We start from the raw sequence: 26,350 nt of genomic DNA, 5'->3' as shown, positions 1-26,350 counted from the left end.
GAGACAAAAGACTGGAGTGACAGCAAATGAGGCTGAGAGAGAGAGACAGAGACATAAAGAGACAGAGACCAGGGGACTGGGAGGCTTCTCTTTAAGGTCTCTTCCAACCTTCAAAGTCTCTGGGATCTGGTAATTTTGGGGGTAATCCAGAACCTGGGACTTGGGGCTTTCACTGGAAGAAGCCAAGTGAAAAGGAGAAGGAAAGTCTCTAGGTTCTCAAAGCTCTTCAGGGGTGTCCTAACCAGTAAGCACGGTGTGCACCAGCTTGCACTGAGCAAGGTAGGCACAGACTTAATTGTATTTACTTGCTAATCTGTGGTGAGCAATTTCACATGGGTTTCACTGCATCTTTGATGTGGTGGCGGACAGGTGAAATTGTGCACTGCAGATTGGTGGGAAGGCACAGTTGGGCTGGTGCTACCTTGCTTCTTGGGTAATCCGGCCGTGCTCTTACTAGATAAAAAACAAAGATAGACAAGGAACAGTAGTAAGAGAACTTGGAAAGCAGCGGCAACAAGAGGGGGCAGAAAACAGGAAATGAGTAAATGAGAGAGGGTCAGAGATGAGTCAATAAAGAACAGACATTAAAAGACAGAACAATTTTCAGGATGGTAGGGACACAAGGTGAAACTACTAGCCAACCTGATTCCTGTCTGACCTGCCAGTCCAAAGCAGGGTTACACTCCTCTCTCCAGGCTCTGCTCATTCCTCCCACAGCCCTGAGAACCACCAGCCATCTGTAGTGTGCTGACTTCTTTGGTGTCGGAATGCCTCATAGGCAGGGAATCCAGGAAGGACAGGAAGGATGCTGCCTCAGCCCCAGGAGCCACTCAGTAAGCATCTGATGGATGAGTGATGGATGGACCATGGGAGAGTGCATGGTGCTTTCCTGCTCAAGCTAAAGTTTGACTTAGAAAGCTGGTCCCACATGACTGATCTCCTACGTCTCTACTGGGAGCTCCAAACCTTCTACCCCGCCTCCCCGCCGCATGGCTCTGAGCTCTCTGATTTCCCCAGGGCTGTGCTCCTGTTGGGGTGACTGTGTTTCTGCCCCTTCTTGAGCCCCAGCTCCATCTGCAGGTCTGTCTCCTCCTCTGGCTGCCATATGCAGGGCGAGAAAGTTTCTTGCAGAGCCAGGAGACAGAGAGGAAGCTGGCCCAGAGAGGAGACACCAAAACCCTTGTCCTTTGTGTGCCTGCTGTCTCCAATCTGTGCCAAGGTGGGGACAGGCAGGAGACAGAGAAAGGTGGGGGCTAGGAAATGAGCTCTGCTATGGATACCAGGCAGAGTCCCCAGGTGGCACAGATGGTTAAGTACTCTACTATTAACCAAAAGACTGGCTGTTCAAATCAACCTAGAGGCACCTTGAAAAACGGGCCAAGAGATCTACTTCCGAAAAATCAGCCATTGAAAACCCTATGGAGCACAGTTCTACTCTGCACACAAGGGTTGCCATGAATCGGAATTGACTGCATGGTAGCTAACAACAACACGAATACCAGAGGAGTGAAGAATTCAAGCTAAGGACCGCTTTTCTATTGCAACGAATAGGCGCTCCTTTGCTCTTGAAAATGCAACAGGAGAGGGATGGCTCTCCAACCTGAAGACAAAAGGCATGCCACTGCAGCTATGTATTTGGAAGGCAGGATTCTTGGGTACCAACCGGCCACTAACTCCAAGTCAAAGCCAAAGTCTTTCCACTGTAACTGTTCAGTAAATGAGGCTCCAGGAATTGATAGAATACCAGGTGAGGTGTTTCAGTAAATGGATGCAGCACTGGAAGTGCTCATTCATCTATACCAAGAAATTTGGAAAGCAGCTACCTGGCCATCTGACTGGAAGAGATCCATATTTATGCCTATCCTCCAAAAGGGTTACTTAAACGAATGCAGAAGTTATTGAACAATATTGTTAATATCACACACAAGTAAAATTTTGCTGAAGATCATTCAGAAAAGGCTGCAGCACTATATGTACAGGGAACTCCCAGAAATTCAAAATGGATTCAGAAGAGGATGTGGAACCAGGGATATCATAGCTGATGTCAGATGGATCCTGGCTGAAAGCAGAGAATACCAGAAAGATGTTTACCAGTGTTGTATTGACTATGCAAAGGCCTTCAACTGTGTGAATCATAACAAATCATGCATAACATTATGAAGAATGTAAATTCTAGAACACTTAACTGTGGTCATGAGGAGCCTGTACATAGATCAAGAGGCAGTATTTTGAAAAGAACAAGGGGATACTGCGTGGTTTAAAGTCAGGAAAGGTATGCGTCAGCGTTGTATCATTTCACCATACCTATGCAGTCTGTATGCTGAACAAATAATACGAGAAGCTGGACTAAACGAAGAAGAACAGGGCATCAGGATTGGAGGAAGACTCATTAACAACCTGTGCTATGCAGATGACACAACCTTCCTTGCTGAAAGTGAAGAGGACTTGAAGCACTTACTGACGAAGATCAAAGACCACAGCCTTCTGTACAGATTACACCTCAACATAAAACAAAAATTCTCACAACTGGAGCAGTAACCAACATTATGATACGTGGAGGAAAGATTGAAGCTGTTAAGGGTTTCATTTTACTTGGATCTACAATCAACACCCATGGAAACAGCAGTAAGGAAATCAAAAGACATTGCATTGGGCAAATCTGCTGCAAAAGACCTCTTTAAAGTGTTCAAAAGCAAAGAAGTCGCCTTGAAGACTAAGGTGTACCTGACCCAAGCCATGGTGTTTTCAGTTGCCTCATATGCACTCAAAAGTAGGACAACAAATAAGAAAGACTGAAGAATTGACAACTTTGAATTGTGGCGTTGGCAAAAAAAAATTGTGATGTTGACTATACCGAGGACTGCCAAAAGAACGAACAAATCTATCTTGGAAGAAGTATAAGCAGAATTCTCCTTAGGAGCAAGGATTGTGAGAAATGTCTCATACTTTGGACATGTTAGCAGGAGGCATCAGTCCCTGGAGAAGGACATCATGCTTGGTAAAGTAGAGGGTGAGCAAAAAAGAGAAAGGCCTTCAATGAGATAGATTGACACAGTGGCTGCAACAAGGGTCTTAAGCATAACAATGATTATGAAGATGGTGCAGGACTGGGCAGTGTTTCGTCCGGTTGTACATAGGGTCACTATGAGCCATAACCGGCTGGATGGCACCTAACAATAACACAGAGCCAGACGTTGGACACACTCAGTGCTGGGGCAACACAGAGCACCACGTAGATGAGGTCTCTGTCCTAATGGTATGTATGCGGTCCTGGGGGAAGTGACTACCCATACAACTGCAGTGGTGGTCAGTGCAATGACAGAAAAGAACAGGCTAGTCAGAGGGCATGTAACAGGGGAATCGGACTCAGTCTGGGCAGGGTCCTCTAGAAAGTGGCTTATATTGGGGCTGAGCACGAGTAGGACTCACCCAGCCAATGATGGTAGAGATAGGTATCATGCACAAGATTTGACTGGAAGAGGACGGAGGCTAACATGAATGGGAACACCAGTTGCCACTGAGTTGATTCTGACTCATGGCTACCCCGTATGTGTCAGAGTAGAACTGTGCTCCATAGGGTTTTGTTTGTATGTGTGTGCGTGTGCATGTGTGTGTGTGGTCTTACTTTTTTTTTTAATTGTGCTTTAAGTGAAAATTTACAATTCAAGTCAGTTTCTCATAGAAAAATTTATACACACATTGTTATGTGACCCTAGTTGTTCTCCCTACAATGTGACAGCACACTCCTCTCCACCCTGTATTTCCTATGTCCATCCAACCAGCTCCTGTCCCCTTCTACCTTCTCATCTCACCTCCAGACAGGAGCTGCGCACGTAGTCTCATGTGTCTACTTCAGCTAAGAAGCACACTCCTCACCAGTATCATTTTATGTCTTATAGTCCAGTCTAATCTTCGTCTGAAGAGTTGGCTTCGGGAATGGTTGTAGTTTTGGGCTAACAGACATTCCAGGGGCCATTACCTCTGGGGTCCCACCAGGCTCAGTAGAACCATTAAGTCTGGTCTTTTTACTAGAATTTGAGGTCTGCATCCCACTTTTTTCCTGCTCCATTAGGGATTCTCTGTTGTGTTCCCTGTCAGGGCAGTCATTGGTTGCAGCCAGGTACCGTCCAGTTCTTCCTGTCTCAGGCTGATGGAGTCTTTGGTTTATGTCGCCCTTTCTTTCTCTTGGGCACATAAATTCTTTGTGTCTTTGGTCTTCTTCATTCACCTTTGCTCTAGGTGAGTTGAGACCAATTAATGCATCTTAGACGGCCACTTGCTAGCTTTTAAGACCCCAGACATCACTCACCAAAGTAGGATGCAGAAGGTTTTCTTAATACACTTTGTCATGCCCATTGACCTAGATATCCCCTGAACCCATGGTCCCCAGGCCCCCACCCCTGCTACTCTGTCCCTCAAAGTGTTTGGTTGTATTCAGGAAACTTCTTAGCTTTTGTATTGCTCCAAATGTGCTGATTTCCCCTGTATTGTATATTGTCCTTCTCTTCGCCTAAAATAATTCTTGCATACTATCTAATTAGTGAATACCCCCTCCCTCTCTCCTTTTGTGACTAAACTCACTCAGCATAATGCCTTCTAGATTCCTTCATGTTATGAGATGTTTCAAGGATTCATCGTTGTTCTTTATTGTTGCATAGTATTCCATTGTGTGAATATACTATAATTTGTTTATCCATTCATCTGTTGATGGGCACCTTGGTTGTTTCCATCTTTTTGCTGTTGTGACAGTGCTGCAATGAACATGGTTGTGCATATATCTATTTATGTGAGAGCTCTTATTTCTTTAGGATATATTCCAAGGAGTGGGATTGCTGGATCATATGGTAATTCTACTTCTGGCTTTCTAAGGAAGCATCAAATTGATTTCTAAAGTAGATGTACCATTTTACATTCCCACCAGCAGTGTATAAGTGTTCCAGTTTCTCCAACATTTATTATTTTGTGTTTTTGGATTAATGCCGGCCTTGCTGGGGTAAGATGGTAACTCATTTTAGTTTTGAGTTGCATTTCTCTAGTGGGTAATGATCATGAGCATTTCCTCATGTATCTGTTAGCCACCTGATGTATTCTTTGGTGAAGTTTCTGTTCATATTCTTTGCCCATTTTTTAAGTGAGTTATTTGTCTTTTTGTTGCTGAGGTTTTGCAGTATCATGTAGATTTTAGAGATTAGATGCTGATTGGATTTGTCATAGCCAAAAACTTTTTCCCAGTCTGTAGGTTGTCTTTTTATTCTTTTGGTGATGTCTTTGGATGAATATAAGTGTTTGATTTTAGGAGCTCCCAGTTACCTAGTTTTTCTTCTGGTGTTTATGCATTGTTAGTAACGTTTTATATACTGTTTGTGCCATGTATTAGGGCTCCTAGTGCTGTCCTTATTTTTTCTTCCATGATTTTTATTGTTTTTGATTATATATTTTGGCCTTTGACCCATTTTGAGTTAGTTTTTGCGCATGGTATGAGGTATGGGTCTTGTTTCATTTTTTTGCAGATGGATATCCAGTTTATGCCAGTACCATTTGTTAAACAGACTGTCTTTTCCCCAATTAACAGATTTTGGGCCTTTGTCAAATACCAGCAGCTCATAGGTAGAGGAACTTACGTTTGGATTCTCAATTCAGTTCCATTGGTCTATGTATCTGTTGTTGAACTAATACCAGGCTGTTTTGACAACTATGGCTGTATAATATGTTCTAAAATCAGGTAGAGTGACGCCTCCCACTTTGTTCTTCTTCTTCAGTAATGCTTTACTTATCTGGGGCCTCTTCCCTTTCCATCCGAAGTTGGTGATTTGTTTCTCCATCTTAATAAAAAATGCCATTGGAATTTGGATTGGGATTGCATTGTATCTGTAGATAATTTTGGGTAGAATAGACATTTTCACAATGTTGAGTCTTCCTCTCCATGAGCAAGGTATGTTTTTCCACTTATTTAGGTCTTTGGTTTCTTGAGTACTGTCTTGTAGTTTTCTTTGTATAGGTCCTTTAAGTCTCTGGTTAGATTTATTCCTAATTATTTTATCTTCTTGGGAACTATTGTAAATGGTATTGATTTGGTGATTCCGTCTTCAACATTCTCTTTGTTGTTGTGGAGGAATCCAGCTGATCTTTTGCATGTTTATCTTGTATCCTGATACTTTGCTGAACCCGTCTATTAATTCTTCCAGTAGTTTTCTTGTGGATTCTTCAGCGTTTTCTGTGTATAAGATCATATTATCTGCAAACAGAGATACTTTTACTTCTTCCTTACCAATTTGGATGCTCTTTATTTCTTTTTCTAGCCTAATTGCTCTGGCTAGGACCTCCAGCACAATGTTGAATAAGAGTTGTGATAAAGGGGATCCTTGCCTAGTTCCCGTTCTCAAGGGGAATGCTTCCAGACTCCAATTGGTTTTCAGTGGCTGATTTTCTGGAAGTAGATTGCCAGGCCTTTCTCCCTGGGTGCCTCCAGGTGGACTCGAACCTCCAGGCTTTCGGTTAGCAGCTGAGATCATTCGCCATTTGCACCACCCAGGGACTCCTAATATGAATTAAAAAAAAAAAAAAAAAAACCCAGTGCCGTCGAGTCGATTCCGAAATATGAATAGAGTGTAGTAAATAAGAATGCGCCTAGGCAATCGCACTGAAGGTGGGAAACGGAAAGACAAGGTGTCTGCCCGGAGAGACTGTAAAACTCACTTATGGAGTCCAGGCCCTAGAACTTGAGAGTAAGTCAAAGCAATAGATGTGTAAATGTAAAGTCGAGGCCTGCAGGTACCTTGAGACTGCTCTGAAGAACGAGGTGAGCTGAGCCTTAGGAAAATGGGGTGATGAAGAGAATTAAGCTTTACAAGACCAGAGGCCTGAGGACACCCCAGCTCAGAGCTGGGAGCAGTGTCTGCACCAGCACACTACAGGGAGGCCAGGCCCCATGCCAGGCCACGCCAGGCTTTGGGTTAGCCTGTGTGCAAAAGGGCTATGCTGTGTATTAAAACCAGTTGCCTTCGAGTCAGTTTCTGAATCGTGGTGACCCCATGTGTGTGAGAGCAGAGCCGTGCTCCACAGGGTTTTCAATGGCTGCTTTTTCAGAAGTAGATCACCAGGCCTTTCTTCGGAGGTACCTCTGGGTAGACTCAAACCTCCAAACTTTCAGTTAGCAGCCAAGTTCATTAACCATTTGTACCACCAGGGACTCCATGCTATGTATTACAGATGGTGAAGATGGCGTACACTCAGGCAAAGGGACGGGCCAAAACAACCAGGGGAGTCCTGGAGAAGGAAGCAGTAAAGGTGGGATTTGAGGAAATCCACCGGGTGAGTAAGACCTGGGTAGTTCAATGAGAGTGAGAACATTCCAAAGCAGGGAGGAGAATCGCAGGACTGAACAGGGTCTGTGTCAAGACAGGGGGAGGCCAGGCAGCCTAGAGAGACTGGCTTGCCACAGTGTTGGCTTATGTCGGCAGTGGGCCTGTTCAGGAGGGCCTTGTGACTTCTGCTCAGATGGTTTTTCATGAGACACGGTGGGCACACTGAAGTGGTTTTGTTTGTTTTTTTTTTTTTTTATGATAAATATATATATATATATCAAACATTTGCCAATTCAATATTTTTTTATGTATACAATTCAGTGACATTGGTTATGTTCTTCATGTTGTACAACCATCACCACTAGGTTTTTCCAGATTATTCCACCACCATTAACAGAAACTCAGTGCCCCCTAAGCAAAGACTTCCCTCCTTTCCCCTTTTTAGGGAGCAGAACCTGATTTTCAAACAAAGTCTTAGAAGGAAACCTATATAAAATAGATAAAAGGGAAATGTTCTGGTTTAAAAATGGGGGTGCCTGGCACCCCCCCCTTCAGTGCCCCTTCCCCACCCAGATCTCAAGGGCTCTGCAGAGAAACATTTGAAAACCACTGGTTAGGCAGTTGAAGGTGCTGAACCAAACCCTGCTGAGAGATGAGAGTCAGAGATGCAGATGTGGGGTTGCCAGCGAGGACTGATAGCTCAGGGCACCGATGGCATCCCTGCAGGAGGAAGGGGAGGCGGGGAGGGCTGCAGCCACACTGAGAGGTGGGGACGTGCCCAGCTAGGACAAGGAGCAGAGGAGCTGACCTGGAACAAACCAGGCTTTTTGACCATTTGAAAGGTTTTATTCACGTGTGATTACAGGAGGCAGCTTCTCTCCAGGACTCTCCTTCCTCACTGTATCTCCTCTTCCAACTCTAATCCCACCCGTGGTCCCCCCGCCTCCTTCTGAGCATCTCCTCTTCTCTCTCTCCCGCCTTCCCCGAGATGGCACCCCTCCATCTCGGGCCTCCTTCCTTTCGGCTTTCTTGAGCTCCCTCCCCCCGCCCCCCACCTCCTCACTGGGCTCTTCTGGACTGTATTTTTCCTGATTTATTTTTAGCTCTCTGCCATCCTGAGGATGTGGACAGTATTCCTGAGTCATGGTTTTGCAAGGAAGCAGAGGCAGACAGTCCCTCCCTCTCCATCTCTAAAGATGGCTTATCAACCTCCAGCCAGGCCTGCCGTGGGAGAGGTGTGTCTGTGAGTTCCTCTTCTGGACAGCATTTTCCTTCTCCCCACCCCACCCCGGCCCAGCCTCCAGCTGCTACAACCAGGGAGCTGTAGTCAGACCAGCTGGGTGACTGGTCCCAGGGAAGCAGCTCCAGTTAATCACACTTGATTCTACATCAGATCCTCAGAATGAGCTTCGGGAAGAAGGGATTGAGTGAAGCCCCTGGGGTCTCTATGACTGAAAATAGGGAGGAAGTGAGTTCAGGAACAAGGGGGAAATTGGACCTAAATGCCCTGGGTTTGCATCCAGAGACTTGGGTTCTTGTGCCCTGAGTAGCTTGTCACCTTGGGCAAATCACTTACTTCTACTCAACAAGTATTTACCAAATCCCTCCGATACAAAATACCCAAGCCCCTCGTTTGGGCTCTAGCTTCGCATCGGCAAAATGAGGTGATCATACCAAGTAGAATGAGGCTTTATTTGCTGAACAAGGGCCACGCGCAGTGCGGCATAGTAGGCCTTCAAAGACGCTGCTGCGTTCCCTCGGCAGAAACTGAGTCTCAAAAGGGTTAGAGAGAGTCATGAGGGCAGTAAGTCAGGATTTAAAATCGTTTTAGTGACATCCAAAACCTGGTCGTTTTCACTTGACCACTCTGCCTCCCTAGGCCTTTCCAGCTCCAACCTTAACAGTTCTTAACTCAGAAGAATAATAACCACGCTGTGTAAATTCACCCACTCACCAGGGTGGTGTGAAATTAAGTGCTTCCAGGGCAAGAGCAATTAGGGGTTTGGAGATCCTTTGACCCATGGACAGCAAATAACGAAATCAGCCCCCACAATAGGCTAGGCCATGGAGAGCATGCCTCCAGGTCAGAAATGACCTATAAAAAAACAATAAAACACATCACGTCCCCTGCTACCAGTGCCCCCAAATGGGGGAGATAGGATTTTTTTCTGTGACATTGTTTCCTCAAATTCAATAATCAAAACTATAAAAAGTAAATTAAATTGAATATTGTCGTTTTATATCACATGTGGTAGGAACATTAATTGTAATATTACAGTATTAAACCTTGGTAGATTCGTGGCCCAAAGAACTAAGCATTCGACTATTAACCTAAAGGCTAGTGGTTCAAACCAACCCAGTGGTACTTTGGAAGAAAGACCTGGAGATCTGATTCTGTGAAGATCACAGCCAAGAAAATTCCACAGAGCAGTTCTACCCTGTAACACATGGTGTTGCTGTGAGTTGGAATCAATTTAATAACAGTCAATAACAACATTAAGACTTGGAGACCCAGGTTCCTGGCAATTTCCCTTCTACATTCTCTCTCTCTCTCCTTTTATCAGCACAGTTCCCTGCCCCCAACACACATACACATTCAGCTGCAGCTTGAGTATCGCTGCTTGTCTTTTAGATGCATTGGGATTTCCCAACAGAAACTATAAAATGGAGCGTAAATCACACGTCCGGGTGAGAGGTGAGAAGGAGAACTAACTCCTTAATTCTATTCAGAGATGAGTGTCTTCCAGATGGACATGAATGATCCCAGGGGTGTTGCTCAGAGCGGGTGGGGGGGCTGGTCTGCTGACCCCGATGCAAGTCCTAGGACCTGAGTGGTCCCTGCAGGATATTAGTCACTCCATAAAACTTCCAGGCCAGTTTCCCAGGCTGCCGGCCCTATAGCAAGGTCCCATAGGGTTCCGGAGCCTGAGAACCTATGCATCTCTCTGCTCGGTGGTCGGCTCATGTTGCATCACACGTGATTTGTTTTTAAAACATGACTTCAGTGGAAGTCCCAGGACAAAGCTCGGAGCGTTCTTCACGTCTCTCAGGGAGGAAGCTGTAGTACCCAGCCAGCCATCCCACCTCCTAGCCTGAAAGCGTTTCAGAGCCTGGAGAAGCCTGGAGTCCTCACTTCCAAGAAGGCACATACATACTGGAGTCCCAAGAGGGTCTGGGGTAGATAACACAGCAGTGAAGAGCTGGGAGAAGAAAGATGTATCCACCAGGACGTACCTGAACGGAAAGAGAGGGAGAAAGGACATAGACCCTCAGAGGCAGCAGGCCTCAAAGATCACTTAGCACGATCTCTCCCATACATCCCTTTCTTGGGTTTGTTGAATCTCCACTTAAACTCCTTCCTCTCCTCCCTAACAACAAATTTCATCTTTGGATTCCTTTCAATGTTATAACATTTTTCTGTTTCCGATGGTCAAATGGTAGGGGAGGGGACAGGAGTATCTTATCAGTGACATCAATGATGGAGCAAGGGAACTATTTGTTCATTATTCCTGCCTTCTATCAGTACTGTTTGTTGTTGTTGTTAGTTGCCATCAAATTGGGTCCGACTTATGGCAACCCTACGTATAACAGAAGGAAACATTGCCCAGCCCTGCACCATCTTCACGATCTTGGTATGAGCAAGTTTATTGTTGCAGTTATTGTGAAGTGCCTTACAACTTAGGGGCTCATAGTTCAGCACTATATCAGACAATACTCTGTTGTGACCCATAGGGTTTTTCTTGGCTAATTTTCAGAAGTAGATCTAGATCTCCAGGTCTTTTCTTCCTAGTCTTAGTCTGGAAGTTCCAGTGAAACCTGTCTACCATCAGTGACCCTGCTGGTATTTGAAATACCAGTGACATACCTTCCAGCATTACAGCACCACCCAAACCACTATAGTATGACAAACTGACAGACAGATGGTGGCTCATTATTCTGGGTGTATTTTCACAGAGAGGATTTCAGATTTAGAAGAAGAAGAGAGATTGGGATGGGTGGATATAAGGAGAAGAGTGGGAGGAGCAGAGAATGTGGCCTGGACCAGCATGATGGCAGCCAAGAAGGGGAAAAGCTATGCTAGTCAGGTATCTGGGACATGGTGTCCCTGGCCCACTGGTAGGTAAATGCAGACCTCGCCCATGTATTAGGAAGAATGTTCTTATCCTGCCTGACGTGAGCGCACTCTGCCAGGGCTGGCTCTTTGGACACGCTCCTTTTTTCCTCCCTGACCACCAGCTGCCTAAGTTATTGTGTTTATGTCTTAATCAACCGGAAAATAACATTCACAGCTGAGGACAGAGCTAAAAAGCAATTCTCCTGAAAAGCAAAGTTGATATTTTCACAATATTTTCATTCTTAATGATGGAATATATAAATGTATCACTTTGGATCTGAGACTGCAGAATCAACCCCCCCCCCCCAAAAAAAAATCAAACCTGTTTCGTCAAGTTGATTCTGACACATGGTGACCCCATGTGTTACAGAGTAGAACTGCTCCATAGGGCTTCTTTTTTGGCTGTGATCTTTTTGGAAGCAGATCACCAGGCCTTTCTTTCACGGTGATACTGATGGGTTCAAACCCCCAACCTTTTGGTTAATAGATGAGCACAAACCATTTGCACTACCCAGGGGCCTGCAGAATCAACCAAGTAATAAAAATCACAAATGGATTCCATGATCTGCCACCTTGTCCTTTATCCCAACCCCCACAGATCCCTGAGCACCAGCAGAGCCTGCTCTGCAAATCTTCAGGAGGCTCCTCCTTCCTTCAAGATCTTGCCCAAGCACTGAAGCCTGAACCAGACAGTGAGGGTCAAGGCAGCGAGAAAAATCTAGGAGCTTGGAAGATGGCAAAAAGAAAGTGGTCAGGTCCAAGACAGACCTACTTTGCCAAGTTCTAAACCAACTTTCTGAGCTCTAATGAAACCCAAACCCCTGGATGTTGGGCCGACTTACACTGGCATGAAGTGACTTCCTGTTTTTGAAGAAAAGAGGTGGGTAGACGCTCAGAGACATGTTCTGGGCATCAGTCAGCTTTGACAAAACAGCCGTTTCTTGACTTCAGCATAAGTGGGGTGATATGGTGAGATAGAATTATGCCCCAAACAAGAAGTTTTTAAAATTAGATGGGGTGGGTACTTAGGAAGAGGGAAGTGTGCCAAAGCAGAGGCAGGTGCTGTGGGTCTGGAGACACAGCAACAACACATTTAATGAACTCTTGGTGTAACCTGCTGTAGTCATTTTCAGGATGACACTAAGACACTGGTGTTAAAAGAGGGGGACTGGGAGACCAGAGAGCACAACGCTGGCTGCTACTTCTGGGAGCTGGCTTCATTGCTGCTCAATGACCATTTAACCACAGGAAAAGGTCCAGCAGAATGTAGCAGCTCATTAATAGATACCAGAGGACTAAGGTGTGCTATCAGGCCAGTAGGGCACCAACCCATACTGGGTTTTCTGGGAAAGACCCAGTTTCAAAGGGTCCTAGCTGGTAGACCACGCATGCTATTTTCCATAATGGGAGTAAGGTCATCATACCCATGGACAGCAATAAACACCTTCGCTAGGTTCTGGCTTTGGTTCAGGTATGTCCCCTTCTCAGCGAGTCCTTCCCTGGCCGAGCTACATAAAACAGCACACCTCCATCACCTACCCACTCACCCTTTACCTGTGACATTTCTCTGGATAGCAGCTATCACCACCTGACATATCATAAATTCATTTGTCTCCCCATACCCTGTCATCTTCCCCCAAACCATAGTAAAGCATAAATCATGGTTAAAAGACTTAGCGTAGGAATCTATATTTCTCTCTTCCCAACCTCAGGCCTGTGTCTTACAATTCCATGTCTTCCCTGGGGCCTTGTGTGCAGTAGGCCCTTTAATAAGAAAAAAAAAAAATTAATAGACATGTAAAAAATATAAAAGATGAATTCCAGTGGATTTTACCCTACATGAAAGGAGAGGAATAAAGGACCAGATGCCAGAGCACAGGAGGCTCCACAACAGTCATGCTGATACTGAAGAGTATGTGTATCATCAGGACCCCAAAACTTTGGGTCCTTGCTCAGTACCCCTTTGCCTGGACCTTGTCTTACTCTACCCACGCCACGCATGGCCACCATGTTCCCTTCCCGCCGACTGCCATATCCCTCTACCCTCTGCTGACATAGTGTTTCCCACCCTGCACTCAGCATTACCTGGTCTCCACACGGTTTCTAAGCATTCTTATACCACCAAAACCTACCAGACCCACCCCCCATGCCTCTCCTGGTTTTACCTAGCAACTCAGACTAATTGCAGCCAGCTTTCCCCAGGGATAAATTTATTTGACCAGGAAAGCACAATAAATTTGGGAGTGGGATAAAGGATAAGGGTGGAGAAGGGTGCAAAGTCCTTCTTGCCTCACTGGTTAGGAAGGCTAACATTTGCAAACAATTAGTTTTGCTTCTACTGCACTTAGTAGCCATCTGAGGATGGCATGTAACGTTATCATTTGCATCTCACAGTCATGAAGGTGCAGAAGGTCAAGTTCTCACGGTAAGTTAAGAGGAGAACTAAGCCAAGGACCCAGTTTCTCTCAGTCCTGGGTCCACGTGCTGAGTCACTGAGAAGTTGCTTCTTGTTGTTTTTAGTTGTTGTGGAGTCAGCCGTTGACTCACAGCAACCTCATGCAAAACAGGATTGGACCATTGTGATCCGCAGGGTTTTCATTGGCTGATTTTCACAAGTAGATTGCCAGGCCTTTCTTTTTAGTCTTAGTCTGGAAGCTCCTCTGCAACCTGTTCAGCATCCTAGCAACATGCAAGCCGCCACTGACAGCCGGGTGGTGATTGCACATGAGGTGCACCGGCCAGGAATCGAACCTGGGTCTCCAGCAAGGAAGGTGAGAGCTCTACCACTGAACCACCACTGCCCTCTGTGCAGTTGCTATACGGGGTAGCTAAAAAAAAACAAAAACAAAAATACAGGATTTGGGGTCAGAAATCTCTAAGTATGAATCATGTCCTTTGCTAACTGAGAAAGTTATTTGAACTTGCTAAGCCTCCATCTTTCTTTGGTGACAATGGGAAAACAATACGGTTGTAATGTTTAAGTGAAATTGCAAACACAAAGCACCCAATCAGTGTCTAGGCATGGCAGATAGTTTGATAATACATCATTATCCTTTCTTTTCTAGAATTCCAGGTGCCTTATTTTTTCTTGCTAGACCCAGCCAAGGTTTCAAAATAATATTATCAGGAGAAGGAGACGAAGAAGAAGGAGGAGGAGGTAGAAAGGAAGAGAAGAAAAAGAATAAACAGTTAGCAGCCTGTTTGGATTGGAATCCTAATGATGATAGTAACTTATCAATATATCTGGATGGATGGGAAAACCGGTCACCAGGTACAGTGCAGAAAGTGCTAGGATGGAGGTAGGCAGGAAGGAGTGGGACCCCGTCTTTAAGAAGCCTTGCGGAGGGCATACGAGTTGGAATGGGTCTTTAAGGGTGAGTAAGAATCCAGCGAGGCAGGGGAAAGGCATTTAGGGCAGAGTGAACCACATATGCAAAGTCACTGAGCAGAGGCCCAGCAGGCCTGGGGTGGCTGCGGCGTGAACAGCATTGTGGAAGGGACGGACATAAAACCGAGAAGGCGTGTGACCAGGTTGTGAAGGGCTCACTGTGGCAGCCCGAGTAGTGGGGCTTTACCGGGAGTCCCCTGAGGGGTAGGAACATGACAGGCTTGCTTCATAGAGATGATTCCAGGTACTGCTTGGGGTGTGGGGGAGGGGAGGTTGGAGTAGGGAGGCAGCCAGTAGCCACCCCATCAAGAAAATCCGTACAGTAGACGGGCCCCATACAGTAAAGGGGTGAAATCTTTACACCAGCGATAAACCCTGGAGTGGCCAAAATCTAAAATGCGGGTTGGATTTCTTAGCCCAGTCTCTTCCCCCTGCTCTGTGTCGGAGTCATGACAAACCCTCTCCCTGGCTCCCAGCTGCTTTCTAATCCCAGGGATAAACATGAGTCATCCAAAGGAAAGGGCCCCCAAAACCAAAGGGAATACTTATTTTAAGTAGATTGACGTCGGTAGGAAGGAGAAAAAAAAGCCTCCGTGGCCTGAATGGGGCGCCATGACATTTGCACAGCCCAGCCATTGTGTAGACAGAAAATTCCTCAAGGTTGTGTTTGTCCAAGAAATCAGACAGTTTACGGTCCCTGAGTCAAAACACTCAAGGATTGGGAGCCAGGGTTTCCTGGGCTGAACCCAGTTACTAAATAAAATGAAAAGGAAAGAGCCATGAGGTGCCATGAATTGTTAAGCGGGTGGGGTTGGCTGCCAAGGCTCCAATCCAGCAGATGCAACAGCAGGCTCAGGGAGCACTGGGGTTTGCCAGGCCCTCCGCACGCCCACCCACGCCCCAGCTCCCTCCACCCTGACAGGCACTGCGGGCACCGTGGACGCTGGTGGAGTGCAGAGGTGGCTTAGCCACCTCAGGGCCCTGGACACAACGGAGGCCGTGAGCCCTGGCCACGTCTGCAGGCCAGCCAGATCTGAGCAGAGTTCCTCCTCACAGCTCAAAAAAACCACCCTCTCCGTTCGTTGTGAGGGCAGTGGTGACTCCGTGGTAGAATTCTCGCCCTCCACGTGGGAGACCTGGAGCCCTGGTAGCACAGTGGTTAAGAGCTCGGCTGCTAGCCAAAAGGTTAGCTTGAATCCACCAGCCACTCCTTGGAAACCCTGTGGGGCACTTCTACTCGATCCTATAGGGTCAATACGGGTCAGGGTCAACTCAACAGCGGCAGTGGGCTAATGGTCAGCGTGAGAGGCCCAGGTTCGATTCCTGGCCAATGCACTTCATGTGCAGCCACCATCCATCTATCAGTGGAGGTTTGTGTATTTTTATGATGTGGAATAGGTTTCAGTGGTGCTTCCAGACTAAGACTAGGAAGAAAGGCCTGGCAACCTACTTCTGAAAATCAGCTAATGAAAATTCTATGGATCACAACGATCCAGTTGGCAACGGACTACAGGGATAATGCAGGACTGGGCAGAATTTCGTTCTGTTGTGTGTGGAGCCAATAATTCCTCTTGCTAATTTTCTAACAGTCTACTCTGGCATCCTGCCAACGATGACCACCAGAAGTAGCATAGCATGCCAGTCCTCCTTTATCTTGTTGGAAAAATTTGTGGGAGAGGTGGTTTACAGACTTTATCACCTGTGGGAGAAAGAGATGAAAAGGAAAGCCACACAAGTGGGAACAGTGGGAAGAAAAAGGGGAGACAGAAGGGTGCCCCATCACCCCCTTCCTCTGTCCCCAGTGTCTGTATCCCAAGGGAGCTCAGGAACCACCACACACCAGCTGCTGGTGAACAACTGCCTGCAGACAGTCACTGAGCTCTTCTCAGGACCACCCTGCAGAAACACGGGGGGAAGGATCAGGGACAGTGATGAGGAGAGAATCCTGCATGATATTGCAGTGCCCCAGGTCACTGACTAGGACCTGCCTGGGAAAAAAAACACACCAGGCCACTTTTTGCTGGGGCTGTGTGTGTTTGGGGTTGCGCAGTGACCCTGGACGTTGCTCAGATGTCTTGCACAGGGCCACCCCTCCCTCTGGGCACCCACTGAATTCGCGTCACTGATGGGTGGCAGTGTAGTCACCGCATGAAGGCTGTCCAGGACCTAAGCCCTAAAGAGTGCATCTCTGAGAGATGCTGAGAGAGTTCCCCGAAGCTGAACGGAACAAATTCAGAGGGAGGCGTGAAGGCCCTTCTTCAAGGCGAGAAGCAAAAACTTTTCATAAATGAACAAAGGAGGAAAGAACCCAGCCTAAGGCTGCAAACAATTAACGCCATCTTGTTTATTTCCCAAAAAGCAGGTGGACTTGTCTTTTTTATAAGCTATTTTTTATAAGGTTAGTTTTCTTTTTTAGAGTTCTTTTAAGGAAGATCACTTCCATGGTAGACCTCCTGAGAACAGAGCTGGGCATTTTCTGTGGGAGAGCCTGAGTCTTCATCACCACCAACGAGCGTTCAGTGATCACCCACAAGGTACGACAGAAAAACAGAGCACCCTAGGAGACACCAAAGTGTTCATGTGGTGGATAACTGACATTCAACTCAGTGTTGCACCCTGCTCTGGTAGTCAGGGCTGGTTGTTTGGAAGCAGACACCAGGACCCCATGTATGTGAACACGCTGCAATCGCTGGGGACCAGGCTCTGCCCTAAGTGAAGCTGAAAGGTAGCCCTTCCTCCTTTCCTTTTCTTGATCCCTGACCCTCCTCTTTCTAATTTTGCTGTTCACTTCTGATCTACTTCTTTTTTTATTTGTTTCAAATATCTTTTTTATTGTTGTAAACACGTATAACACAACATCTGCCAATTCACCTTTTTTCATGTGTACAATTTAGCGACACCAATTACATTAACCATATTGTGTAACCATCGCCAATATCCATTGGCATGTTTGCCATCACCATAATCAGAAACCAAAGCTTCCTAAATGATGGCTTCCCCGTTCCCACCTCAGGGAACCACTAATAAACGTTGGTCTCTGTGCATTTGCCTGTTACTCCTAATTCTTAAAGAAAGCGGCTGTAAATTGAATGGCATTAAGACATTGACAATGTGATGGTTGAACAACATGATGAATGTAATTTAAGTCACCGAACCATGCAAGTGAAGACCTTAGAAAATGGAAAATGTTCTGTTGCCCACAGGGACTAAATGAGCGCTTGCATCACACAGAGAGAGAGGAAGGATCCAGACCAGGGCTGCAGGAGACGGGTGGTGAGCATGAGACCAAAAGGGCTCAGACTAGAATGGGGGACTCCGGGCAGGTCTTGAGAGGCCTTGTGAGCGCACCTCATGTCCCACCAGGTTGATCTGCACCATTTCGCCAGGAGCGCGGGCCTTCTGGATATGGTGAGCTTTGGACAGTAGAGGAGACTTGAGTAGGGGTGGGGGATAATGGCAGGTGCAGAGCTCAGAGGGGCGGGGTAAGCACTATCTACCAGTGCGCCACTGGGAAGTCCTGCAAAAGGTGAGGGGAGATAGCCAGTCAAGCCAGTGAATTTGATTTTCACCCTTGGCTGCTGCTCAGCCAGAGTTGAGGGTCTGGTCACTTAAAGGCCCCTGGACATACAGTCATCATGAGTTGGAATCGACTCGATGGCAACTGGTTTGGCTTGGGCTTTGGGGGACTTCAATCAAAACAGCTGGAATCTTGATGTAGCCAGTGTAGTTGCTGTGTGACATTTGTTAAGTCGCCTTACCCTTCTGTGCCCTAAAAGCAGAGAGGATCACAGAGATTTGGCGGGGTGTGGGGGTCCAATGAGCTAATAACGTACTTGCAGATTCCTTCATTCAGAGATGGTCAGAAAATGTCTGTCAAGCGACTTCCAGAAGTAGGACCGGGATTTGAAGAGTTTCCTCTAGGGTAGGGCAGCTCTCTCCCCTGCTCAGCTTACGCCCTGTGCCAGAGAGGAGAGAGAGACAAACAGCAATCTCACACTTTTTCACTGTTCACGGGCTAAAGGGTAATCACCGGACCTTTGACAGCTCTCCAAGAGCTCTGCTGGTTTCAGGCCCGAGCTGTTAACAGTGGGGGACTGACAGCAGAGGCTGGCAGCAGAGGGTCAGGCGGGGACGTGGCCGTGGCCGTGGCAGTGTCACGGGTCTGGGCTATCTGGGGTCCCGAGTTCAGGATACTTTGCCTTTCCTGCTGGAAACTTCCAGGGCACCCGCCCAGTTTGGAGCCTCAGGTTGGCAAATAAGCAAAGGGAAATTGGTCCCAATTACTTTCCAGGATTTCCATTCTCTCTGACGTGTTAGATTCCTGTCAGCATTCATCAGAGTTAAACATTTATTTTATTCTCTCTGGTGGGCAAGAGCCGGGGCTTTAGAACACCTTCCCTGACAAGGTGAAGCCTGCAGATTCTGACACCGATACTGTCTCCAGAGATTTTCTGGTTTTGTTTTTGTTTTTAAGGTAGCTTTTTATTTTTTTTGTAGTTTTCTTTTTAGGGTACACCAAGCAAAGGAAAAAACAACGCGTTAAAATAACCTTGACTTCTGAAGAGTTCGCTCATTCCTGCAGGGGAGCAATTTTGTTTTTGAAGAGCTGTTTTGCCATAAAGGCAAAAATCTTAGCAGTTTGAATTTTACCCTTCCAGTGTTTCTTTTTTTTTTTTTTTTTTTTCTTTCACCGTGGGTAATTTCCAGTTGTACTGAAGTCCTTTGGCCCAGAGCTTGGTTAATACAGCTAAATGGCGCCCCCTGAAGGCCTACAGGGAGGGGTGCAGTAGAAGAGGATAGGGTGAAGAACCTGAAGCCCTGTGGAGCCCACCGAGACAAGTCTGGCAGAAAGGCCATGTGGTGCACAGTAAGGCCAGTTAGCTTCGCTACTAACCCAGCTCTGACACCGTCGGGCTCTCTGCCCATCAGCAGAAAAGACTGTGGGCTTTGGCATAAACCAGGCCTTGGGTTGAATTCCAGGACAGAGTAATTACTTAACCTCTCTGACTCTGTTTTTCTTTCTGTATAATGGGGATAATACAGAATACTGTTGTTGTTGTTGGGTGCCTTTGAGTCGCCTCTGACTCACAGCAACCCCATATACAACAGAAAAAAACACTGCCTGACCCTACACCATCCTCACGATAGTTGCTATGTTTCAGTCCGCTGAGGATTGGAAAGAAAAATATATACTCTCTAGCGCTGGAGCTGGCACATAATAAACACCCAATAAATAGTAGCTATAATTTTTTTTTTTTTTAATAACTTTTAGGTTCCCATTCTTGGTCCACCACTTTCCTATGTGTGACCTTGGACAAAACATTTTGTCTTTGGCTCAGTTTCTTCATCTGTGGAATGGGTTCATGAAAATGCCCTCTAAGGCACTATCTAGTATATGTGCTCTGCTGACCTAAGAGTCTCATGGAATCTACTGGGCAAGTCAATTACTTCACCTCTCCCAGGATATTGTCTCATCAGTTAAAGGAAGGGGTTGGTGATCCTTAAAATCCTTAGGGGCATCTCCAGTTCAACGACACTTACATCATCATCTGTTCTTTAGGAGAAATGGAAAACGTCACGGAGTGCAAGGAGGGAGGCCAAGACCCTTGGGTTCTTGGCTCAGTTCTGCCCCCTAGTGACGGCTCTTGGAGCCCTTCCTAGCAGTAAGGCTGGTTAAGGATCGCTTTACAATGTGGTCAGCAAAGAGATTTGCAGGCAGAAACGTGGTCTGGAAGCTCCCAAAGGTTCTGATCCCCACTCTGGACTCACTTGTCCACTGTATAACTCAGCGCTTACATTTTCTCACACAATCAGGTATAGCATGAGAACGGACAATGCATGCAGAGTACAATGGGCCTAAACTGAGCTGGACTAAGCCGTAATTCTCACCGTTAGGGGGGAGAGAGAACCTGAATTACTTGGCATCTAGGCGTACAAGTTATCATAGAATGGGGAATCAGTAAAAAGAGATGACCAAGAGTGCTCTTGGAGTCTCTGGACGGTACAAACTGTTAACACACTCAGCTGCTAACTGAAAGGTTGGAGCTTTCAGGCCACCCAGATGTACCTTGGAAGAAAGGTCTGGAGACCTACTTCTGAAAAATCAGCCATCGAAAACCTTATGGAGTACAGTTCTACTCTGACACACATGGGGTAGCCATGAATTAGAAATGATTCAATAGACAACTGGTTTTTTTAGAGGACACTTACCAGTACCAACTCTGTGGGGCAGTCCTACTCTGTCCTATAGGGTTGCTATGAGTTGGAATTGACTCGAGGGCAATGGGTTTGGTTTGGTTTTGGGTTTATCAGTACCAGTTGCCGTCAACTCTGGTTCATAAATGAATTCCGAGGCACCTCTGGGTGGACTCAAACCTCTAGCCTTCTAGTTAGCAGCTGAGTGCCTTAACAGTTTGTACCATTCAGGGACTCCAAGAGGACACTGACTGCATTTTAAAATTGATTAATTCTTATTACTTGAAATTCTTAGTGTATTATTGTAGATATTACCCTGTGGCAAGAGGAGAAAATTTTAGTTTAGAGGAAGAACTTCCAAATTGTATCTGGTACTCCTCTGCATATTACATTTTAAAGAAAAAGGACAGATGTGTTTGGGGGTGCAGGAGGAGAGGCAAGAATCTGTCCTCTGAGGGGAGGCACCTTGAAACACGCTCTCAGAGGGAGAACAAATTCAGGGTGCGTTTTCTTTGAGAAGCGAGGGGCACTGAGTGGCTCCCAGAGTGACAGTTAATGGCGAGCGTAAGCTGGATATTCAAACAGCCTGGCTCTTGTCCTTCATCAGAAGATGCCCCTCTGGGCAGCTTTCCTTGACTGTGCTTTGGGAACCTGTGTTCTGCGCCTAGAGAGACCCCTTCTGCCCAAAGGATGGCAGTGCAGTGCAGCCAGTTGATGGAATCGCAGAGAGACCTGGGAAAGAGGCTGAGACCACGCTCCCCAATAGGTCAGAACACTGCACCCCCAACACACACACTGTGCACGCCCTGGGCCACCGCATCCTCCAGCGCTTCTTCCCGGCTCCCGCTGGGGGCGGGGCACTGCTCTGGGAGCGGCTGGAGACCATGCTGGGCACATGACGTCCCAGGCCCTGGTCACTCCCTGCGTGCATGAGGTCCCAGGCCTTGGTCACCCCCTGGGCTGGGAGTCAGCAGCTCCAGAGGCTTTCAGGAAGATGGTGCTGCTTTCTGGCTGGGCGGATAGAAGCGTTCCTTCCATTTGGTCCGTTTCGCCACATGGGCTATCACCATCTTCTCAGATTCTCCCTGTCCATCCACTGGACGGCAGAAGGCTGATCTCAGAGCCCTGATGGTGAGTGCAGGGCAGCATGGAGGGGCCCTTCCGGGGTTAGAGACTTGCCAGAGCCTTATGTGGATGGCCTCCACTGAGCTGGGACTCAGCTCAGGTCTTCGGTTTTCCGTCCATCATTCTATCTGAATCTCATTTGGACAGTTGTTTTTATTGGCATTTTGAAAAGTACAGAAAAGCTAAAGGTGTGAGCATTTCTGGACACAAGTCTTTTCTTTCCTGGCCCTGCCACCTCCTTCCCTATCAGCAGAGTCACCCCGTGTGGCTGGGCTAATGCAATTTATGTCTTAAACATCGTAATGCTCTAAAGGAGAATTTAGCGCAGCTATTTTTTTTTTCTTCTTATATTTGTTTTTATCTTTCTTAACTCAGTTCCGTCATTTACCCCAACTTTACCTCCGAGTTGGATTCCAGTCGCCTTAGAAGCCCCGTGAGGGATGGTGGAAGCTTTTTGCCATGGTGATGCTGTGTTTAAATTAGGAACTAATAAAGGTCTCTGCAGCCAGCCCCTTGTCAAGAGCGTATCACATTGTCCTTGGCAAAGAGGTGGTAAGTGATATTTACACAGAAGAACTGAGGCCAAACGGAAATGTCTCTGGCTTGGTGTCCCCTGGAGAGGCTGTAGCTCCATGGGAGGGGTTGTCCTGCTATTCTGACCCCAGGCCATGCCAGCACCCCAGAGGAGTCCCCGGGTCTCCCCAGTGAAAATCCCTGATCCCAACTGTGCCATGCCCCCTCCCCACACCTCTGCGGCTGTACATGCTTCTTCTCTCTGCTTAGAAATACTCTTTTCCCTGTTCTGTCAGGCGACAGTCCTCACCACTCAAACGTCTCCTGTCCTGAGAAGGCTCCTTGTGCTCCTCCCAGGGGCAGCACTGCCTGCACTTTCCTCTCACAAAGACCCTTTACCCCACGAAAGTCAGGTGGACGACAGACTCTGAGTGTCCCATGGCTTTCTCATAACTCTGAGCAGATAAATCCCAAAACTGCTGACAGCCCTCTTTCTGGAAAGAGCAGGAAATGGAGCTCCCTGAGATCCTGGGGTTCCAGCCACAAAGGCTCTCGCCAGCCTTGGAACAGGCCAAATGTTCACTTGTTAGGAAGGGTTGGCTCACACAAGCCACCGCATCCAGGGGGCTTCACTGTTCCAGTTATTTCCAGGTTTGAAGAATCTTGTCTGCTCCCCTCTCATTGGCAAGGACTGGTTCTAATGAATTCTGCACAATTTCTGGCACTAAGAGGTGCTCAGTAATTGTTTACCGAGTTCACTGAGTCAATAGCGAATTTGTCTCATTTCTTTTCTGACGGCAGAACACCACCTACTTCATCATCAACCTCGCCATCGTCACCATCACAAGCATGACAACAATTCCAGCAGCAACTGTACTACCTAATGTTTCCCTGGCGCCTACTATGCACCAGATACTGGGCTACGTTGTCTCCTGTAAGTCTCTAAACAGACACCATTATTATTCCCGTTTTACAGATGAGAGAAGTGAGTTTTAAAGAAGTAAAGTAACCTGCCAGAGTCCACACCCCAGGCCTGACTGGCCCCTGAGCCTGAGCACAGGCATACCAAAAAAAAAAAAACCTTATTGCCGTGGAGTCACTTCCAACTCATAGTAACCCTATACAACAGGGTAGAACTGCCCCATAGTGTTTCCAAGGCTGTAATCTGTATGAAAGCCGACTGCCACAACTTTATTTCATGGAGTGACTGGTGACTTTGAACCACCAGCCTTTCGGTTAGCAGCCAAGCGCTTTAACCACTGTGCCACCAAGGCTCCTTGTGCACAGGCTTGCTGCCTCTCAAAGGCATCTTCCCCATTGCCCTACTCACCCAGGTGGCTCATCAGGTCCTGGAATACCTCATGAGTGGTCACTTTCCTACCCAAGGAGGATGGCCAGGGCAGGAATTTTGTGCCCACTTGCAAAGCCAAGATCAAATCTTGTTAGTATTCTCCTCTCCTGGTCATTTGTTAAAGCATTTAGCAAATAACTGCTGGGTGCTTACGATGTGTTCTGTTAAGCACATGAGATAATAAAGAAGACAGTGTGTATGGGGTTTTGTAAGGTTGGCAGTTCAAACCCACCAGCCACTCCTTGCAAACCCTGTGGGGAAGTTCTCCTCTGTCCTGTACGGTTGCTATGAGTCAGAATTGACTCAATGGCAGCAGGTTTGGAGCTATGTTTTACTATGGGGAGTGAAGAGTAAGTATTGGGGAAGGGTAAGCAGGAATTACAACAATGACCTGAAACCATTCTGTTGTTCTTGCCTCCAGCTTCTACTTCCTTCACAACCACCACCACCCATCCCCAGAAAGCCTACCTTTCCAGGTGGTCTGGTATCTAAGGTCTCCAAGTCTGCCCCCACCCACCAGCATCAAATCATGGAGAAGCATGGATGTTAGGACAAGTATAACCTAGGTCTGATTTCCAGCATGACTACTTATAACTGATAACCTTCCTGAGCTTCAGTTCACATCTATAAAATAATTTCCCTTTGATACTCTTAGATAGACTATGATCAAATGGGGCAAGACAACATTTGGACTGACTTGAGGAGTAAATGTCAGGTGAGGAAATGGAGGTAGCAAATAGAATTGCTTTGGAGAAGTGTGTATAAAAAGAGGAAGACAGATTTGATGGTAGTTGGGAGTGAGGGTAGAGCTGAGGGAAGGGGCTCAAGGATGGGAAGGTGTTTTGCACATTTGTAAGTGAGAAGAGAAACCAACAGAGAGGGAGAGGTTAAAACATAGGAAAAGGCAACCATGACTCTTGGAAGACACAGAAAGAGGCAGATGGACATGGGCTCACGGTGCAGTTGAATGAATTAGCCTTGAACCTGGGAGTATCGTCCCCTTCTCCTCTGATGTGAGTGGGGAGGATGCAGAGATGGTGCAGAAACAGGCAGACACGTGTGTAAGTAGCCAAGCAGACACATAGAAAAGGTAATTCCTGATAAAAAAAAAAATTTTTTTTTTTTTTTAGTCTCACTTTTTTTAACCATGAAATAGAAATAAAAAGTTATGAGAATCAGGGACTGAAATATTACAAGGAAGCTATAAGTGAGGGGGAGGAGATTTTAACTAAGCAGTGAGGGCCAGGAAAGAGGAGCTAACCAAACACAAATGAAAGATTTGATGGAAGGCTCTGAGTTCTAGCTGAGTTAGGAGACCATGAATTATAGTTAAGAAAAAAAAAAAGTCAACATGGTTGTGTGATTTGTCTCATCATCACTGTTTCCCAATGTGTAAGACCAAAGGTGGTGGATGACTTGTGGGACTGAAACTGTCTTGGAGGCTTATTGGGGACGTGTGGAGCTCACTCAATGAACAATTCTTTATAGTTATGCCATGCACTACTCTAAATATGCAGGGCAAACAAAACCATTACAAACTCTGATACTTATAGTAATGAAGGGCAGATGTACAAGGGAAGGAAAGATAGATGAAATTGTTGCTCGGGTGATCAACCATAGGGTGCAGGTGTGGAAGGAGAGACAGCTTAGAAATAGGCTGATAACCAATGAGGAAATGGAGAGGTCAAGGACCAGAGATGTCTGGGAAATCAAAGAGCAGGTGGGTGGAAAAAAGTTCATGAGAAATCTGAAAGAACAAAAAGTCAGAGAGTAGGATATTGACTCTGCTGGTTCTTAGCGATATTGAAGTCCAGGCTGTCGCTATGGGTGGCTAAAGAAGAGTGGAGATACAGGCCTTTGAAGTAGGGGGTCAGGGAACTGGGGTGGGACGGGCAGGTATTTGACTGATATAAAGCTCTCCTAGGATTATGCAAGTGTTGAAGTAGAGCCACGACATGGATGAACTTAGAAAACATTATGCTGAGTGAAATAAGTCAGTCACAAAAGGACAAATACTGTGTGATCTCAGTTATACAAAATAAGCTAACACACAGAAACCAGAGATTATTGGCAGTTACCAGGTGTGGGAGGGAAGGAGAAAGGGGATCTTTTTGCTCGGGGGGCATGGAGTTTCTGTAAACGGTGGTAAAATAATTCAGAAAAGCATAGCAACACAGGTTGGGTAACATGAAGAATGTAATCAATGTCACTGAATTGGACATGTGGAAATTGTGGAACTGGTGAGGGTTTTGTTGTGTATATTGCCACTTCAATAAAAGAAAAATAAAGAATTTAAGTAGAGAAGAAGGTTTTGAGACAGGTCCAAATACTTAACTAGTGAAGAAACACGACCTGAAATT

At 46.4% G+C, this 26,350-nt stretch overlaps 1 long non-coding RNA gene across 2 annotated transcripts; it reads left to right on the top strand.

Moving 5' to 3' along the window:
• The first annotated feature begins 1,259 nt into the window (after positions 1-1,259).
• On the top strand, positions 1,260-25,136 carry LOC111752661 (uncharacterized). Of its 2 annotated transcripts, XR_010317992.1 has the most exons (6): positions 1,260-3,256; positions 7,210-7,311; positions 12,017-17,340; positions 22,502-22,678; positions 23,441-23,573; positions 24,412-25,136. It is a non-coding gene; the product is annotated as an uncharacterized LOC111752661 (long non-coding RNA). The 2 variants fall into 2 exon arrangements; XR_010317991.1 differs by having other exon boundaries at positions 23,441-25,136.
• The last annotated feature ends 1,214 nt before the right edge of the window (positions 25,137-26,350 follow it).

This window comes from Loxodonta africana, chromosome 15 (assembly GCF_030014295.1).
Source record: "Loxodonta africana isolate mLoxAfr1 chromosome 15, mLoxAfr1.hap2, whole genome shotgun sequence".
In the NCBI taxonomy this organism is placed as follows: Eukaryota; Metazoa; Chordata; class Mammalia; order Proboscidea; family Elephantidae; genus Loxodonta; species Loxodonta africana.
Note: the sequence above shows the minus strand (reverse complement) of the source record. Positions and strands in the feature narration are given on the sequence as shown.